At 40.3% G+C, this 19,534-nt stretch overlaps 1 long non-coding RNA gene and 1 pseudogene across 7 annotated transcripts in view; both read left to right on the top strand.

The window, feature by feature from the left end:
* Window positions 1-194: 194 nt before the first annotated feature.
* LOC117070150 overlaps window positions 195-19,534 on the top strand; it is a 36,557-nt gene continuing 17,217 nt past the window's right edge. For 3 of the 7 annotated variants that reach the window (XR_004431785.1, XR_004431786.1, XR_004431789.1), the window contains exons 1-4: window positions 415-506; window positions 6,468-6,596; window positions 7,539-7,631; window positions 9,685-9,790. This is a non-coding gene — a long non-coding RNA (uncharacterized LOC117070150). Of the gene's footprint in view, window positions 342-414; window positions 507-5,332; window positions 6,167-6,467; window positions 6,597-7,538; window positions 7,632-9,684; window positions 9,791-11,638; window positions 11,833-19,534 lie in introns of those variants that run through there. The other 4 variants (XR_004431787.1, XR_004431788.1, XR_004431790.1 and 1 more) reach the window with 4 other exon arrangements.
* LOC117071673 lies at window positions 14,035-14,131 on the top strand (annotated as a pseudogene).

The raw sequence follows: 19,534 nt of genomic DNA on the forward strand, positions 1-19,534 counted from the left end.
CTCCTCCTCGTCCTCCTCCTCTCTCTCCTCCCTCTCCTCCTCCTTCTCCTCCTTCTTTCTAGTGAGCTTACTGGAGTGAAACATTTTCAAAAAGGGTTAACGCAAATAATTCTTGTCCAAAGAAATAGAAATAATAGAAGTGTGAAGGGGCGTGGGAGGGGGTTGAGATGTGCCCGTTCAGGCCCGGGGTACTGGAGAGGGTGTGCGTGTGAGTGGGGGTTGGGGGCGTTAACGGTTTCTCCTCCCCACAATGAAAGAGAAATAGTAAATTCTCCTGGCGGTGGCGAATCAGGTGGGAAGGTGGAGCCAACCCTCTTTGCAAACTGTCTGGGGAGCCAGGGGTTGATAGCAGGGAAGACTGTTCGGTGGTGACCCTGGGGGAGGAGGAGGGGGAGGGGAGCAGGGAGCGGGGAGCGGCGACAGCCCGGGGGAGGAATGGGAGAGGGAGGAGGACACGAGGGGCACAGGGACAGCCTCCCAGGCTGAGGCCACCGGTGGAGTCACGGGTAAGGGGAGGGCCAGACCCGGGGCCGCCCACTTCCCTCCCGGCGCGACGCAACAGCTCCTCCTCGCGTCTCAGGTTTCAATGGCTCGGCCTGCCCGGAAAGCTCCTTCTTTATTTTTGAAGGATAATATTGCTGGACATAGAATTCTTTGTTGACATTGGTCAGCACTTTGAGTATATCATCCAGTATCTTCTGGCCTCCGTGGTTTATGATGAGAAATCAGCTGAGGATTCTTGAATATGACTTGTCTGTCTCTTGTGCTTTCAAGATTCTCTTTCAACAGTTTGATTATGATGTATCTGGCTGTGTATCTCTTTGAGTTTACTTTACTTGCACTTTGTTGAGCATCTTAGATATATAGATTAATGTTTTCCATCAAGTTGGGGAAGTTTTGATTCGTTTTTTCTTCAAATATTCTTTCTATCCCTTTCTCTGTCTCCCCTCCTTCTGAAATTCTTATCCACATCTTGCTTTGTGGCTGATGTCCCAGTGGCCTCCAAAACTGTGTTCATTTTCTTCATTCTACTTTCTTTCTGTTTTTCAAACTAGGTAATATCAATTGACCTACCTTCAAGTTTGCTGATACTCTATTCTGCTTCTTCAAAATTTCTGCTCAGCCCCTATAGTGAAATTTTCATTTTAGTTGTTGTACTTTTTAACTCCAGAATTTCAATTTTTCAAAAATATGTAATTTTGATCCCTTTGTGAATATTTGCATTTGGTGAGACCTTGTTTTCATAATTTACTTCAGTTGTTTAGACACACATTCTGTTAGCTCTTGGAGCACATTTAAAATAACTAATTTAAAGTATTTTCTAGTAAGCCTAAAGTCTGTACTTCCTCAGGGAACCGTTTCTGTTAGTTGCTTAATTTCCTATTATAGAGCCATACTTTCTTGTTTCTTTACATGCCTTGTAATTTCTATTGATGACTATTTAAAATAATACATTGTGACACCTCTTAAAATCATTCTCTCCCTCCCCAGAGTATATTGTTGGTGCTGCAATTTTTTAGCTGCTTTGTATATTTAGTATTTTTTTGAACTAATTCTACAAAGTCTGTACTCTTTGTTTTGTGGCAACTGAAGTCTCTATTTGGTTAGCTTGGTTGTTGAGTAAGGATAGGACAGAGATTTCTGTAAATACCGTAAACCAGTAAATCTCCAAGTCACGGACAATCTTGCATGTGGAGTCTTCCAGAGTATTACCAGATGGGTCTGACCAGACAGTTCTGATAAGGACAAATTTTTGGGAATGAGGCTTTAAAAAGAGCTTCATTCTGCTTACTCTGGTGGCTCCAATACTGCCCCAGGAATGTGGGGTGTTATTTTTCAAGGACACTGCAGGAAAGGAAAGTGAGGCATGAGAGTGAATCAAGGTAAAATGCCACAAAGCTTACTGTTCTTACGGAGCATTGACTAGTTTTCTTAAATACATGCTTCCTGAGTTGCTACAAGTCTTTGGTCAATTTCTAGAGTTCTGGAAAAGTTGATTCTAATAATCTTTGCCAACTTTATCCTTGTTTCTATGGAGAACAGAAGCTTTGTCAGTATTTATTCCACCATTTATGCTGAATTCACTCCTTGATTTTTAAAAATTAATGGTCTAAATAACAGTCATATCTCTCTGTATTAAGAACACAGTGCTCTGGAATATGATTTTGGGGGATTCACATCCTGGCTTTGCTGCTTACCAGTTTGTGGCCTTTGGCAAGTTACTTAACTTGTCTGTGTATCAGCTTTCTTTTATGAACTGGGCCTATTAATAGTACTCATCTCATAGGTTGGTTGTGACTATATAAAATGAGTTAATATGTGGAGAGTTCCTATAAGGATGCTTAGTACAGAATAAACATTTGGTGAATCTTACCTTTATGACAGCTACTCTAAATTTTCACTACAATTCCACAGACTTGTTAGGCTGCCGCCTCCTGCTCCTCCTCCTCCTCCTCCTCCTCCTCCTTCTTCTTCTTCCTTCTCCTTCTCTTCCTCCTCCTCCTCCTTCTCCCCCTTCCCCTCCCCTTCTCCTTCCCCTCCCCTTCCCCTTCCTCTCTTCTTCCTCCTCCACCCTCTTCCTCTTACTCATCCTCTCCTTTTTCTTCTTCCTCCTCCACCCTCTTCCTCTTACTCATCCTCTCCTTCTTCTTCTTCCTCCTTTCCCTCTTCTTCGACAGAGCTTCCCAGGCTGGAGTTCAGTGGTGCTATCTTGGCTTACTGCAACCTCCACCTCCTGGGTTCAAGCAATTCTCCTGCCTCAGATTCCTGACCTAGCTGGGACTACAGGCATGCACCACCACGCCTGGCTATTTTTTTTTTTTGTGTGTGTGTATTTTTAGTAGAGATGGAGTTTCACCATGTTGGCCAGGCTGGTTTCAAACTCCTGACCTCAGGTGATCTGCCCACCTCAGCCTCTCAAATTGCTAAGATTACAGGCATGAGCCACCACATCTGGTCCTGATAGGCCAACTTCTAAATTGAGGTTGATAGAATTGTTTACTGAAGTCGCAGAGGTAGTGAGTAATTGATTCAAGCAACCTTAAAGAGTTGCTGCAAGGATTAGAGATAATGTTTAAAAATTTAAGCTCATACTTAGAGGCTGTTCATTAAATGGGAAGCACTCCTACAAATTATGGCTGTAGCATTTTCTCCATAGTGGGTAAACAGTACATAGTTCCTTGACTATTTAATTTTTTTGGATGAGTATATGTATTTATATTTAAATGTATCTTGCAGTTGCATGAGGGTTTTGCTGGAACATTTCTTCTGTTCAATATCCAGGTTTTGGCAGAGTTCAAAGACTGGGAAGCAAGGTTCAGCCATGTTGGGCCTTTGGGCTCATAGATGAGCAAGGGTACTCCAATATGAGGACTGAGCACTTTAGAGGAGAAGGAGACAAGTAAAAAGTCTTTCAAAGCACAGTGAATGGGATGAAAGCAGGGATCAGGAGTAGCTAAAATGGAACAGGTGGCCTACATAAATACCAGCTGTGCATTATGGTTGATTTTATTGCCAGTTTATAATGTTGTCCATGGCTATTTTACAACAGTTTTCTTTATTCCTGACATTGTTGTAAATCTTGCTGTAAAATTGCTCTAATGCAGCAGAAAGGCTATGAAATGAAATGGGAACTCCAAGGATCAGTTGATTGTAGTGGAATGGAAGGGAGGCTGAGGATGCCCAGAGAGAAAATAAAGGAAAGCTGGGGGCAAAAATTAGTGGGCTGAATATCTCATTATGTATGAGAATTTGTCCTCTTAAGTCAGTTTAATTGTGAGCAAGAGCAGATAGCACTTTTAGGATGAATCCACCAGGTGGCACCATCGAAAACATTTCTTAGAAGGCCCCTTTGTCTAGTTTCTTAGAAGAGGTTAGTAAACGTGATTTTTAGAGGTGGAAACAATACTTATTCATTTTTGGAGGGGGAATTCATGGTGTGTATTACATTATCTTCTGTACTTTTTGTATTTGTGTATATATATTATAGTTCTAAACACTGAAAGACCCCTTTCTTAAGAGATACAATGTCAACTTGGGTCAATTTTGTAGGGCAGATTTGAGCCAAGCATCCCAGATTTAGGGATATATATGGTTTTTTCCTTTGCTTTTTTTTTTTTTTTTTTCTTTTTGAGACGGAGTTTTGCTCTTGTTGCTCAGGCTGGAGTGCAATGGCGTGATCTTGGCTCACTGCAGTGTCTGCTTCCCAGGTTCAAATGATTCTCCTGTCTCAGCCTCCCGAGTAGCTGGTATTGCAGGTGAGCGCCACCATGCCCAGCTAATTTTTATTTTTAGTAGAGACTGAGTTTCTGCATGTTGATCAGGCTGGTCTTGAACTGCTGACCTCAGGTGATCTGCTCGCCTCAGCCTCCCAGAGTGCTGGGATTACAAGTGTGAGCCACCATGCCCAACCAGGTGTATATTTTTATACCTTTTGGTTAATATTAATATACTTTGGGTTTTCTTCTCTTTTCTTAACCTGGGACTATCTAAGTCTTTATACTTTTAATTTCCCTTTTTATAATCTCTGCCAAGAGGTGAAGGAGAGTACTAAGTAGCCCTCTCTGCTGCTCCCAGCAGCCAGCTGCTGGCTCTGCCTCTATCTGGTCCCTTCCAGGATGTACTTCGGATGTGGTGGAAGTGGGGAAGGTTCTTGAAGGGAGATACCCACGATTCTTAAAATTATGCACCAAGACACAGCACAGAATTGGAATCCAAGAAAGTTGGATTTCTGGCCCATTCTGCCTCTTTCTTTCTAGCTCACTACTTAATTCAAGGGTTATTGCAAGGATTAAAGAAGGTAATGTGTGCAAAATGCTCAGTATATGGCCTGGTACATGCTAGGTGCCGAATGCTTGTAAGAAAATAAAGTTTAAAAAAATGTGTATTAAACTAATATCTTTTCAGCAGAGGCCAAATAAACTTCTTGCCCACTTCAGATTTTTTTTCTCACTTTTTTAAAAATCAAGAAGGATGTGAGGAACCAGGAATTGAGATTTGGCATTAATCTTCATTCTTGGTGCCTAGGGTTGGCCTTGTGTATCGGCGACGAAACAGGCTATTTTTGACATTGAGTTGTCCAGCATTCTCTAAGGTGAAGCTAAAGGCTGGCTTATTGGAAAGATTTAGCGAATAACAGAGGCAGGCTCCACTCTTGCTTCCCATTGGGAAAGGCAAGAGCAGCCTGCAGACAGAGCCCCTCTGATGGCAAAACTCACACTGCATGCTGCTTGTGAAAACTGCAACAGGGAGTTAGAGATGCCTGAGGCAGTTGTGATTTTCACTGTCCATTTATCTGTAATCATTTCTGTAAGGAAGATTGATGGATGCAGGGGGGTGAGGGTGGGCGGAGGAAGTCACTGCTGCATAGTGATGCACAGAAATTGATATTTCATCAGAAGGAAGCTCTTGATAGTTGTTTTCCTGGCAAGCTGGAGATGACAGACAGTCTTTACTAACCGAGTTGTTTATCCCCCCTGTCAAGTACCTAGTCCTGCAGGGCGCTGCTTAATGAACCAGAAATCCTGCCTCTTAAGTATCTCACCAACTCAAATGTATGCATGTCACCTTGGCATCAATCGGAGCAGGCGCTGATGGATACCGTTTGGAGGCATGCCAGCAAGGAGCTCCTTGCGTAGCCTGCCTCTGGAGCCTCAAGTTCAACTTCCATGGGGCCAACAGGGGAGCCGGGCTGGGCAGAAGCTCCTGGGAACCAAAGCAAATGGTCTGAGAGTCTGAGAACATAGTGGAGGTAACGTGTTTGCATCCTCTCTGGCTGCAGCACCCCAAGTCCTTGTAGACTCAAGTAGCCTATCTGCAAGTTTTGATAGTTTCTGAACCCTGGCGGGTAACATTAATACTTACAGTGGCCCAGGGTCAGGGATATAGAGTGGTGACTACTTGGCAGAACTGGAGCTTGCTCAGATGAGAAGATAAATTGTACTGGTTAAACGAAGCTTAAGTGCAGGGTTTGGACTTTGTTTCCATCTTTCGTGTGGACTCTATAAGCACCTACGCACAGCATTCTAGAAACTCTGCTCCCATCCCTTCTGTCTCATGTCATCCTCCCAATTCCAGTGGGGGGACATACTCTCCCTGTGTCATGTGAGAAATTCCTTTCTCATGGAAAGCAGATGGCATTCCTGGACTCTCCTTGGCCTGGCTGTTGGTAAGCACAGGAACTGAAGGCGTCTGAATCTCTTGTCAGAGGTGGGCTGTAAGGCTACAGAAGAGGAAGACGGAGGAGTGCCTGCAGATCTCCTGCCTGAAGACTTTGGATGGGCCCTGCTGACTTGCCGTGTGTGTGTGTGTGTGTGTGTGTGTGTGTGTGTGTGGTGTCGTGCTTATTATTTGCCCTCAATGAGGCAAGAGAGCAGGGATCAGGTGTCTCTCGGCATCTGGTCTCATGAAGACAATAGAAGTGGTTGGATCAGGTCCACTGCCATGCTTGGCTTGCTCATGTCTCCTAGGATTGGCTCATGTCTCCTGGTGGCCATCCCTCTGCCATCCCCTTGACTGCCCTGCGAGTGATGTCCAATCTGAGACCCCAGGCCACTCAGAAAAACTGAAAAACTGAAGATTGTCAAGTTGAGGTGCAGGTAGGGGGCAGGTACTGGTGGTGGGGTGCTTTGATCTTCTGTAGTTGGAGGATCTGCTTTCAGAATAGTAATACAATTTGTGAATTAATAAAATTAGGTATGAAAGAGGATATGTAGAAAAGAAGATAAATCACAAGCTACACAATTTTTAAGTTGACAAAACTACAAACATCACAAAATAACATAATATTTTAAATTAATTATCTGCCTGGAATACTCTAATTTTTTTTGATCTTTTGCCTGCATCGTCTTTGATAGCAGTTTTTTTTTTTGATATTGCTTTTTATAGAGAGAATCTCAAGATAATGGAGTCTTTACTCTGTTGTGGTTAATTAAACATTTTTTGATGTTATTCATAATTTGAGATGTTTCTTTTAGCTTCTCAACCTGCTATACAGATAAAAAGCAGTTTAATGTCAGGTAAATATTTAGAATTGTTGCCAAATTTTAAATTTCCTCCATCAATTTTCTTTCATATGTCACATATGAATTGTGAGATTTGGAAGGATATTTCAGACCAGCTTCTATATGTATTTTTTTTCTCCTTCTCTAATCACATGCTCCTGGTGTTGTGGACGGTAGCACATGACCATGTCACGACATGACCTCTGGCCCTGCATCTTGGTGTCATGACGCTGAGTGAGCCCGCTTGAAGGGTGGTAGAAGTATCCCTGGACATCATTCCTATACCAAGACAGCAATAACTCAGCTCTCTGAGGAAGTTACTGTGAACCACATACTCACATTCCGCTCAAGTCAAGTCAAAGTAAATGTGCCCCCAACTCAATTTGTCCTTAGCTAGACCCCAAAAGTTCTCATGGGGAGTCTCTCACTCCCCTTCCACTTAACATGATGGAAAGCCTGATTGGAGGGGGGCGTCATCAGTGGGAAGAGACACAGCCTTCACTGATTGCAGTTAAAATGTCTTACTTTTGAAAACAGGACAAAAACATACGACCATGTGCATACACTGCTGAAGCCCCTCCCCAGGCCATGGAAGGCGCCTGTGTGAGTGCAAGTGAGATGCCCGGAAATGTAAGTTTTTTTTTTTGTTTTGTTTTGGTTTTTTTTTTGAGACGGAGTCTTGCTCTGTCACCCAGGCTGGAGGGCAGTGGCCGGATCTCAGCTCACTGCAAGGTCCGCCTCCCGGGTTTACACCATTCTCCTGCCTCAGCCTCCCGAGTTGCTGGGACTACAGGCGCCCGCCAGCTCGCCCGGCTAGGTTTTTGTATTTTTTTTAGTAGAGACGAGGTTTCACCGTGTTAGCCAGGATGGTCTCGATCTCCTGACCTCGTGATCCGCCCGTCTCGGCCTCCCAAAGTGCTGGGATTACAGGCTTGAGCCACCATGCTGGAGTTTTATCTGCTCAGGGGAGGGCCAGGTATTGCTTGGTATCACATTCCAGGGGAAAGGAAGAGACAGTCAAGGCCTTCTGGCTGTTATCTTTGATCTTAGTGCTCCGTATTTTCTTTTCTGCGTGATACAAAAACAGATTTATATCATGTTCTAGCACGGAGATGAAAAGTATTTTCACTTTTGGCAGGCCCTGGAACATCATGTAATCAATATTTTTTAATTGGTTGAACTGGATGCATAATTGGAAAGCTAATGGAAGGAGATACGTTTGACCAGGAAGGGCCCTTGGTGATCACTGATTATTCATTTTTACAGATAGAAAAGCCAGGAAGGGGAATGACTGTCTGAAGGTGACAGTGAATGACAGAGATGAGGCCCATGGCAAGGTGCACTAGTACACTCTGCCTTTGCATGACTGTAAGCAATTAAAGTCTCATCAGAAGTCATCTTGAGTTAATGCACGGAACAAATACAGATGCAGATGTCTAGGAGCAACAATGACATTTACACTGAAGCCACTTGAAGGTTTATTATAAAATGTTGCACTGAATACTTTAAAGACACCTGTCTTGGTTAGTCACTATTGTTATTTTCTCCAGTCTGTGGGTTACATGCCCCCTCCTGACCCACAATACCATACCGCAAGATAGGCTGTGTATTGGCCAGGTGTGTACCTGGCAAAAATCTTCTCTGCTTAGGCTCAGCTGTGTATGGGTCATGAAGACTGTGGACTACAGGACTGGGCTTGAGGACAGAAGAGTCATAGGGCACGCTGGCCAGGAAAAGGGAAAGGGGCCTGTTCCTACCAGGTGTTCTGTGGAGTGTGTCCACCCTGCAGGGAAAGGCTCAGGTCTGAATAGGAGGCACAGACTTTGTGTCTACAGGACCCTGCAAACAGAGGCCTTGTGGAGATTTGGTCAAGATGGAGAGGCCAGTTGGCAGCGTGCCATGGGCTAGACTGTCCATGACATGGAGGAAAAGGCAGCTATTGGCACTGAGCTGACAACAGTGGGAGGTGGAGCCTCAGTGAAAGTGGATTGTTTGCTTCTCATCCTTCCTCCAACACTTGGTACCCACATGACCCTGCACAAGGAACCTCCTTGGCCCCTCTGAGCCTCTGCATCTTGGGCTGTCAAATGCCAAGAAAAAAAGAAATAAGACTGATCTCATAGCGTGGTCATGAGAATTAAATGAGATAATCCATGTAAAGCAACTGACATGTAAAAATAACAATAATGAAAGTGACACTAATCTTAGCCAGGGGCTACTTTGACTTTGCTAAGTGGTTTTACAATAAATAGCATTATTATTTATTTATTTATTATTGCTTATCATTATTTTTAATATTACTATTAAATCAGTCTCAATGGCTGTGGATGGGGATAGGATGACCTGGACCTGTGGGCCCTGCCTGTCTGTTTGCCTCCTCCATGCCCAGGTACCCAGTCCCTGCAGGTGTGTGCAGCCCACTCTCCCATGAGAACTTCAGGGTGTCCAGCCAAGGGCAGGGCCTCTTGGAGCCTCTGTTTTCTAACAGGGGCTGGGCTACTGGGCTCAGGAAGCCCATATAGCCCTATGCTTCTAGGGAGGATGGTGAGACAAAAGGAAGCATGACAAGAAGGCAGTCTGCAGTTACTGAGCACCTACTATGTACCATGACTCTAGAAGAGTTTATATATGTTATCTCCCTTAGCAATGCTATCATTAGGTGTTCTTATCTCCATAAAAACAGGGAAATAGACACTTTGAGAAGTATTCTGCTCAAGTGTGGAGCTGGTGAACACAGGACCCGGACTCAAACCTGCATCCATGTGACTCATGCCTACTCCACTCTTCAGGTGTGGGAAAGGCTGCTTATTCCATTCCATGTTCATTTTTGCATAAAATAATTGTTGACTCAAACAGGAAGGTGAATTACAAGGTAACTTACCTTAAAAACCAGTTGGGATTTTGACTGGAAGTGGACTGAAGCTATAGACTGCTTTTGGTAGACTTGACATTTTTATGATATTGAGAGTTCTTCACCTTGAATATAGATTATGTTTTTAGTTATTAAGATATTCTTTAGGCCAGGGGTGTGACTCACACCTGTAATCCCAGCACTTTGGGAGGCCGAGGCAGGTGGATCACTTGAGGTCAGGAGTTCGAGACCAGCCTGACCAACATGGTGAAACCCTGTCTCTATTAAAAATACAAAAATTAGCCAGGTGTGGTGGCAGGTGCCTGTAATCCCAGCTACTCGGGAGACTGAGACAGGAGAATCACTTGAACCCTGGAGGTGGAGGTTTCAGTGAGCCAAGATCACACCACTGCACTCTAGACTGGGTGACAGAGTGAGACTCCATCTCAAAAAGAAAAAGAAAAAGAAAAAGATATTCTTTAGAAGACACTAGACACTATAAAATAGGAAAAGACAAATCTAAAACGTATAGATGTAATTCTAACATGTACAGCTGGAAAAGGATTAGTATCCAGCATATATAAAGAACCATTATAAATTCAGAAAAACAACCTAATGGAAAAGAGGAGAAAAGGATATAGATAGACATTTCTCATAGGTAGAAACATAAATAGTAAAAAAAAAAAAAAAAATGAAGAAAAACTCAATGGTATGGGTTGAGTTAATTTTCTTGACTACATTTCTTAAAAATTTCTTGACTGCCTTTAATTGAAAATACTAATATTCAAGAAAATGAAAATTAAGACATCACATGATACTTTTTAAATACTCTTCAATTTATAAACATTAAGAAATTTGATAAGATCAAGTACTCGGAAATATAAAAACAAAGAACATACACTGTTGGCATGAGTGTAAGCTGATATAAGCACTTCAAAAAGCATCATCTTATAAACTTGAATATAAGTAAGTCCTATGAACCCATTGATTCTCTCTACACCCAGGAGAAATTCCTGTCCCTGAGTACTAAAAAAGCATGTACAACAGAATGTTTTTAGCAGCCTTGGTAGTGGCCAGAATGAGAATAATGTAGATATCCAACCATCGGAAAATAGATGAATAAAAGCTGGGTATATTTACTTAGTGGGATATGATACAACTGTGGAAATGAATGACCCAAAGCTGCCACCATCAGGAGATAGATGGGTGATGGTGAGCCTCAAAACTTCAGAGTCAGTATTATATGAGATGATACCATTTTTATCATGCTAAAATCCAAGCACAGCTAAACAGTATATTGTTTAGGAATACAGACATAATCTAGAAAAAAACCTCTTTTTTTTTTTTTAAATGAGAAGGATAAGCACAAAACTAGAAAGAATTGTTCCCTCTGAGGCAGAGGGGTGCAGTCAGGGGGTCTTAAGGGGATTCCCTGTGTTGGGCATGGTCTCTTTCTGAGCTTGGTGGTTGAGTTGGGGTACTGGTTTTGTGAGTATGCCTCATAACTCTGACATACATTGCATCTGTTACCATTCCCTGAACTCCATATCTCACTACCATTCCCTGATCCCTGTTTCCAGTCCTCTGCCTTATACTTCTGTATCCATTTCCCTAAACTCCGGAGCAGGAGATCAGACCTCTGTTTTAGCTGTTCCAGAATGGGCCCTGCGGGCTTGGAGAGTGGTAGTCACTGCATGGGGTTGGATGGGATCCTGGGGTTCACAACTCCTCTGTTTCAGGCTGAAATGCACATCTCTTCGTAGGCCCTTTTCCCCATCCATGCCAGGTGTCTTCAGGCCCTGAGCCCTCAGGAAGGGTCAGAGAGAAGAACTGCTGTGCTCGTGCCCCTACCCTCCAAATTGAGTGCCTGCATTTTTGGCCCAGGTCTCTGCAAATTCCAAAATTTTATCACTCTCTCTTCTCCATGGTGGCTTCCTCTCTCCTTCTCTTTTTCTTTGTCATTTTCTTAAAATAAATCATTTCAGTCTTTTCATGCCATTTTGAGCAGTTCATCTTCTGGATTCAATTCATCATCCCTGGAGGTCAGGGTAACTTCCTGTGTTGAAATTTGCCTATTCTTTTACAAGTGAAATAAAGGAAAGATGTTCTGGTTACTCGGATCATCCAGGAGGTTTTCTGTTGGGGGAGGTTTGGGAGGAATGGACAACAGACCCCTTGGCCTGCTGCTATTTTTGGTCTGACAGGCACAGCCCCTCCCTCTGCTGTTCCTGGAAGGCTGTTGCATTCTGAAGAAGCTTTTCTGAACTAGCCATGACATTGCAATTTTCATCACCATCACTACCTCTTTTTTTCCTTGCAACTTTAAATTTTAAGATGTTTATAATCAGTGCTAAATTTTCACTCTGATTTCCCAGTCATGAGAGAAAATAGATAAGCACGATAGCATGCTTATCAAAGGGATTACTTTTTGTACTTTATGCATTAATTTATCTCTTTCAGGGCAGAATGCATTATTTAATTTGTTTTAAAAGATTAAATTATTTTATTCCTTTACATTACAAAAGAGGACACTGGCTTCTTATGACAGTGGCACCTAGCCAAGCGGAAACTTCCACTTGTGCCTGCCACCTCCTCAGGTACCAAGCCTACGGACTGAACATTGTAGGCCTGTAGACAAATGCAGAGCTCAAGTTAATTTAGAAAATACCATGCATAACCTGACATTCTTTTTCTAACCCCAAACAGTCAAGACAGACATAAGGCATGAACATGTTATTTCAGCTGTCAAAGTAATGAAATCAATAGCCAAGAGCTCGTACTAATTCAGTATTATTGAAGACAAAGCAACTTAGCACAGGATTTGAATAGGTTTGTATGTTTCTTTAAGCTCATATTTTAAAATTGTACATCATTCAAATGGACTGTTTTTGTTGTATATTATGAACATACTGAAAAGACAAAATAGAAATGCCCATTGAGATCACAATGGTCAATGTCATGGACGAGGTTATAGAAGTATACCTGTCATATGCTTTTTAGGTTCCACATTTATGCTAATGCTGTTTTCCTAGTGACTGGCTTTGATCAAGTTCTCCCATCTACTTCTGACATAGATGAAACTGAATTCATAACTGGGTTGGAAAGAGGAGCGTCTAATTAACATAATATTTATACTTGAAATATCTCTCCCCAGTAGGGAAATATAATATCGTCACTTAGTATTTGGGGTGGATGATGATATTAAATGCTTTTCCCCATAGGAAACATAGTTCAACCAAGGTCTTGTCTGAACTTGTAGAGACTTTAGCGTCTTTGAAGGGAGATGGCCAGGAATGTTTCCAGGAAGTCATGAGTTTTTCATTATTCTTTCTTCTCTCTTTGATAAACAGGGTTTAGATAGCCAACCATGCTGCCCGTAGTAACTTTGAGATATCATACTGATTGAGGAATCATGTACATACAGTAAAATTTTCAATTGTGTAATAACCACTGAATCCCCTAAAAAGTTACCTTTTACCTCCCCTAAAAAGTTGTCTTTTGCCTTTTTGCAGTCAGCCTCCTTTTTTCATTCCCAGCCTCTGATAACCACTTAGCTATTTTCTCTCCGTATAGTTTTACTTTTTCCAGAATGTTGTATAAATGGCATCAGATAGCATGATGGTTTTTGTATCTAGCTGCTTTCACATAGCTTGCTTTGAGATTCATTCATGTTGTTTCAGCATAAGTTCTTTTCTGTTCTTTTATTTTAGTAACATTGTAGTGCATGGATATATCAAAATGTGTTTATCCATTCACCAGTTGAGGAACATTTGGGTCATTTCTAATTTCTGGCAATTCCAAAAAGTGTTTATGAACATTAACATTCAGATCTTTGTGTGAATGTGTGTTTTTACTTCTCTTGTGTAAATACCTAGGAGTGGGATTGCTGGGTCATATGGCTGGTGGAGATTTACTTTTATAAAAACTACCAAACTCTTGTCTAAAGTAGCTGCACCATTTTTCATCCCTACCAATATTAGGTACTATTTAGGAGAGTTCCAGTTGCTTCATGTATTCACCAACTTTAAGTATTGTCACTTAAAAAATATTAGCCATTCTAATATGTATATAGTGGTATCTCCTTGTGGTTTTGATTATTTTCCTCATGACACCAAGCATCTCTTTATAGGTTTATTTGCCATATGAAACTCTTCTTTAGAGAGTCTGTTCATAGAGTAATTTTTTTGGCCATTCAAAACTGGGTTTTCATTGAAACAATACAGAGATTAGCATGGCCCCTGTACAAGGATGACAAATTCATGGAGCATTCCATATTTTTTTAAAAATGGATTTTTCACACAAGAAACGTAAGTAGGTAGTCCATAGACCCTAAAAATAAGCTACACAATAGAAACTACAAAGTAACCAGCTAACAACTCCATAATAAGATCAAAATCCCACATACCAATATTAACCTTGAATGTAAATAGTCTAAATGCTCCACTTAAAAGGCACACAGTGGCTGAGCGTGGTGGCTCACACCTGTAATCCCAGCACTTTGGGAGGCTGAGGCGGGTGGACCACGAGGTCAGTACTTCGAGACCATCCTGGTTAACATGGTGAAACCCCGTCTCTACTAAAAATACAAAAAGTTAGCTGGGCATGGTGGCAGGAGCCTGTAGTCCCAGCTACTCGGGAGGCTGAGGCAGGAGAATGGCGTGAACCCAGGAGGTGGACCTTGCAGTGAGCCGAGATCGCGCCACTGCACTCCTGGGCGACAGAGTGAGACTCCATCTCAAAAAAAAAAAACAAGAAACAAAAAAGGCACACAGTGGCAAGTTGGATAAAGATGAAAGGTAAGACCCATTCATCTGCCATCTTCAAGAGACCTATCTCACTTGCAACAGTGCCCATAGGCTCAAAGTAAAGAGGTAGAGAAAGATCTATCACACAAATGAAAAAGAAAAAAGAGCAGGGATCGTTGTTCTTATATCAGATAAAATAGTCTTTAACAACAGTAAAAAAGGACAGAGAAGGGCATTACGTAATGAAAAAGGGTTCAATTCAAAAAGACTTAACTAACCTAAATATATCAATACCCAACATCAGAGTACTCAGATTCATAAAGCAAGTACTTCCAGACCAATGAAAAGTCTTATATAGCCCCCACAATAATAGTGGGAGACTTCAACACCCCACTGACAGTGTTCAACACATCATTGAGGCAAAAACTAACAAAGAAATACTAGGCTTAAATTTAACACTTGACTAATTGGACCTAATAGGTATCTACCGACCACTCCATCCATCAACTACAGAATATACATTCTTCTTGTATGCACATAAACTGTACTCTAAGATCAACCACATGTTCAGCCATAAAGCATTTCAATAAATAAAAAAAAAATCAGATTCATACCAACCATACTTTTGGACCACAGTGGAATAAAAGTAGAAATGAATACCAGGAAGAAGAGACCAAGAAGATCTCTCAAAACCACATAATTACAAGGAAATTAAGCAACTTGCTCCTGAATGACTTTTGGGTAAACAACAAAATTAAGGCAGAAACTAAAAAAGTATTTGAAATAAATGAAAACAGAAACATGACGTAGCAAAATCTCTGAATACAACAAAAGAAGTATTAAGAGGAAAGTTTATAGCTCTAAATACCTACATCAAGAAGTTAGAAAGATCTCAGATTAATACTCTAACATCACACCTAGAGGAACTTAAAAAGCAAGAGCAAACTAACCCCAAAGCTAGCAGAAGAAAATAACTGAAATCAAAGCAGAGCAGAATGAAACTGAGACCCAAAATTCCATACAAAAGGTTTATAAAACCAAATGTTGGCTCCTTGAAAAAATAAACAAGCTTGATAGACTGCAAAAAACAAATAAGCACAGAGGTGACAAAGATGATATTATAATTAATTCCAGAGAAATACAAAAGGTCCTCAGAGACTATTATGAACACATCTATGCATACAAACTAGAAAATGTAGAGAGAGGAATGGACAAATTCCTGGAAACACACGACTTCCCAAGATTGAATCAGGAAGAAATTAAAATCTCGAACAGACCATTATCAGATTCCAAAATCAAATCAGTCAGACAGAAGTGAACCATAAAAAGCCCTGAACCGGATACATTCACAACTGTATTCTACCAGACATACAGAAAATTGCTGGTACCAAATCTTCTGAAATTATTCCAAAAAATCGAGGAGGAGGAACTCCTCCCTAACTGATTGTATGTAAAGACGCAATGAAAAAAGAAAGCCACAGGCCAATATTCCTCATGCAAATAGATGCATAAATCCTCAACAAAATACTAGCAAACTGAATCCACCAGTGCACCAAAAAGTTATTTCATCACAATCAAGTAGGTTTTCTTCCTGGGATGCAAGGTTGGTTCAACATATGAAAATCTATATATGTGACTCACAGACATAAAGATAATTAAAAACAAAAAACATATGATTATCTCAATAGACACAGAGAAAAGTTTCCACAAAATCCAACATCCCTTCGTGATAAAAACGCTCAACAAACTTGGTACTGAAGAAACATACCTCAAAATAATAAGAGCCATCTATGACAAACCCATAGCCAACATCATCCTGAAAAGGAAAAAGCTGGCTGCACTCCCTTTAAGACCAAAAATAAGCCAGAGATGCCCATTCTCACCACTCCTAATTCACATAGTACTAGAAGTCCTAGCCAGAGCAATCAGGAAAGGGAAATAAATAAAAGGCATCCAAATAGGAAAAATAAGATGTCAAATAATCTCTCTTTGCTGATGATATCATTCTGTACCTAGAAAACCCTAAGGACTCATCCAAAAAATTCCTTGACCTGATAAATGACTTCATCAGGGTTTCAGGATATAAAGTCCATGTACAATGACAATGGTAGCATGTCTGTCCATCTATAACATTCAAGCTGAGAGCCAAGTTAAGAACCCAATCCCTTTTACAATAGCGTCAAAAAATAAAATACCAAAGAATACATCTAATCAAGAAGGTGAAAGATCTCCACAAAGAGAACTACAAAACACGCTGAAGGAAATCAGAGATGACACAAATAAATGGGAAAACATTCCATGCTCGTGTATTGTAAGAATTAATATTGTTAAAATGGCCATACTACCCAAAGCAATATACAGATTCAGTGCTATCAAATTACCAATGTCATTCTTCACAGAATTAGAAAAGAATGATTCTAAAATTCACATGAAATCAAAAAGAATAAAATTGAACCCCTACTTATCACCATATAAAATAATTAACTCAAGATGAATCAATAATTTAAATGTAAGACTTCAAACAATAAAAATCCTACAAGAAAACCCAAGGAATACCATTCAGTACATAGCCTTGCAAAGAATTTATGACTAAGTCCTCAAAAGCAATTGCCGCAAGACCAAAAATTGACAAGTAGGCTCTAATTAACCAAAGAGCTTTTGCACAGCAAAAGAAACCTTTAACAGAGTAAACAGAGAACTCACAGAATGAGAGAAAATATCTGCAAACTATTACCTGACAAAAATCTAATATCCAGTTCCATCACCCTGTATACTAATTCCCTGCTAGCTTTTCCTCACCACCAGATAGGTAAAGGCATGGTTCATCCACCTTTGGGAAATAGGAGGTCAGATTTTCTAGGAGGGACCTATGGCCCATGGAGAGGCTTTATTAGTTTATTGGAATAAAATTATAATATGCGCCCAGATGTAAGAAAAATTTCCCTCCTCCCCTCCCTCAAATTATTTTTCCGAAAGGAAGAAGTTGCCCAGTATTCAAACCCTTACAAATTATCTTCTATTATAGGACAGTAATCTTAGTTGTTTTACTTTGAACAATATGTTTTGTAAGGAAGACACACTTAGCCTTAATTGATCTCAATCAATTCTAGTTTAGGATACTCATAGGTCATCAGGAAGAATAAGAGAGGAAGAGTGGGAGTGGGAGAGACTATTAATACTTGAGTAGTAATTATCCTTAGGAAGAAGAGTTCAGCTTTTCAAGTATCATTAATTGTAAATTAGCTTTTGAAGGACACTGTAAAAAGAAATAATTTGTCAGATCGTCACAGAAGATTTGAGGCATAGTACTATCCTAATGTGCCAATGGATACTTGAAGCTTGGGATAAAGATTAGAGTGATTGTGCCATTTATGTTTTAAAAGTGTGTATAACAACTCAGAAAGGAAATGGACATAAATGCAAAATGGCATGTAATGGTTAAAAATCTGGTTCTAGGGATGCTAGAGAAATAGATGTTAAAAGAGGTAAGCAGTTTGAATAAAATTATCATATGAAATACTTAGAGAGCAACAAAAAGCAATCTTTTAAAAATAACACCTTATTCTGTGATATGTAAGGTTTAAATTATCTATGTGCAACTACATTGGCTACTTGGTCTAAAATATTACAATTTTATTTGCATTATTTAAGGATGCTATATTAAAATGTTCACATTGGGAAAATGGGAGAGTGTCTTCTTATAATCATAAATTTGTGGCAAAAGGAAATGGGGCCATATTTGTTTCTTGTGATGTCTATAGGATCAATAGAAAAGGGTAGAATCAGAAGGGAAAAATCCAGTTGTGTTCATTATCAGCAAAATGGAGCAATTGTGCCTAATTCAAGGAGAGAAATTTGAATTGCGCTGCTCAGAACACACTGAGTACATGGCCAGTATACTACAGTCACTATTCTTGTCATCCCATGGGGGCTAAGACTTTTTTAAGTTTAATAACATTCTTTATCATTGTAAAAATAGTACCATTGTTTCTCATTATTTGTGAATTCTGTATTTGCAAATTCACTTATCGAAATGTATTTGTAGCCCCCAAATCAATACTCATGCTGTTGTCATGGCCATTCACAGACATGTGCAGAGAGGCAAAATGTTTGAGTTCTCCGAGGGCCACATTCCCAGCTGAGGCTGAATACAGGGAAGCTCTGCCTTACTGTTGGAGCTTTCATATTGTAAACAAATGTGCTTTTCATGTTCTGTTTAGGGCCACATATTTTGCATTGTGTTTTTGCTGGTGATCTTGCCATTTGAAATGGCCCCCAAGAGTAGTGCTGAAGTGCTGTCTAGTGTTCCTGCACTCAGGATGGCTCTAATATATGGCACAGAGAAAGTCATGTGTATTAGATAAGTTTCCTTCAGACATAAATAAGTTACAGTGCTGTCAGTAGTGAGTTCCAGTTAGTGAAGCAATAATGTAAATAAGGCATCTTTAAGCAGAAACACAAGAAACAAAGATTATGTATTGATCAATTAACAAAAATATTGTATGACCAGAGGCTCACAGGAACCTAACCCTTTGTTTCCTTTAGGAGCAGTGGTTCAATATTTGCTAATTCAGTGTTGGCAGCAACTTTATAGAACATGACTGTATATGTGGAGCATTCTGTTTGGTGACTTACATTTTGCTTATCAATATATCATGAACATTTTTTCTAGGACTTTAAATAATCCTAAGATTATTTTAAAAACTCAATTCATGGTAATTTACTTTAATAAAACAAGGGTGAATAGATTTAAAAGTTTTCCTTCAGGTCAAAGTAGTGAAGAAATTAATGGAAGAAAATTTGGCTGTCTGTGTGAGAGGTCAAATATCCGGGTATTCCAAAATGTGAAATGAAGAAGGTCAAATCAGGTTTTTACTTTTGGTCCAGATGTTTGAAAGAATGTTGACATTCAACTCTATTTGAGGTTGTATTGATTT

The sequence above is a fragment of the Trachypithecus francoisi genome, unplaced genomic scaffold, assembly GCF_009764315.1.
Source record: "Trachypithecus francoisi isolate TF-2019V2 unplaced genomic scaffold, Tfra_2.0 Lachesis_group3, whole genome shotgun sequence".
NCBI lineage: Eukaryota > Metazoa > Chordata > Mammalia > Primates > Cercopithecidae > Trachypithecus > Trachypithecus francoisi.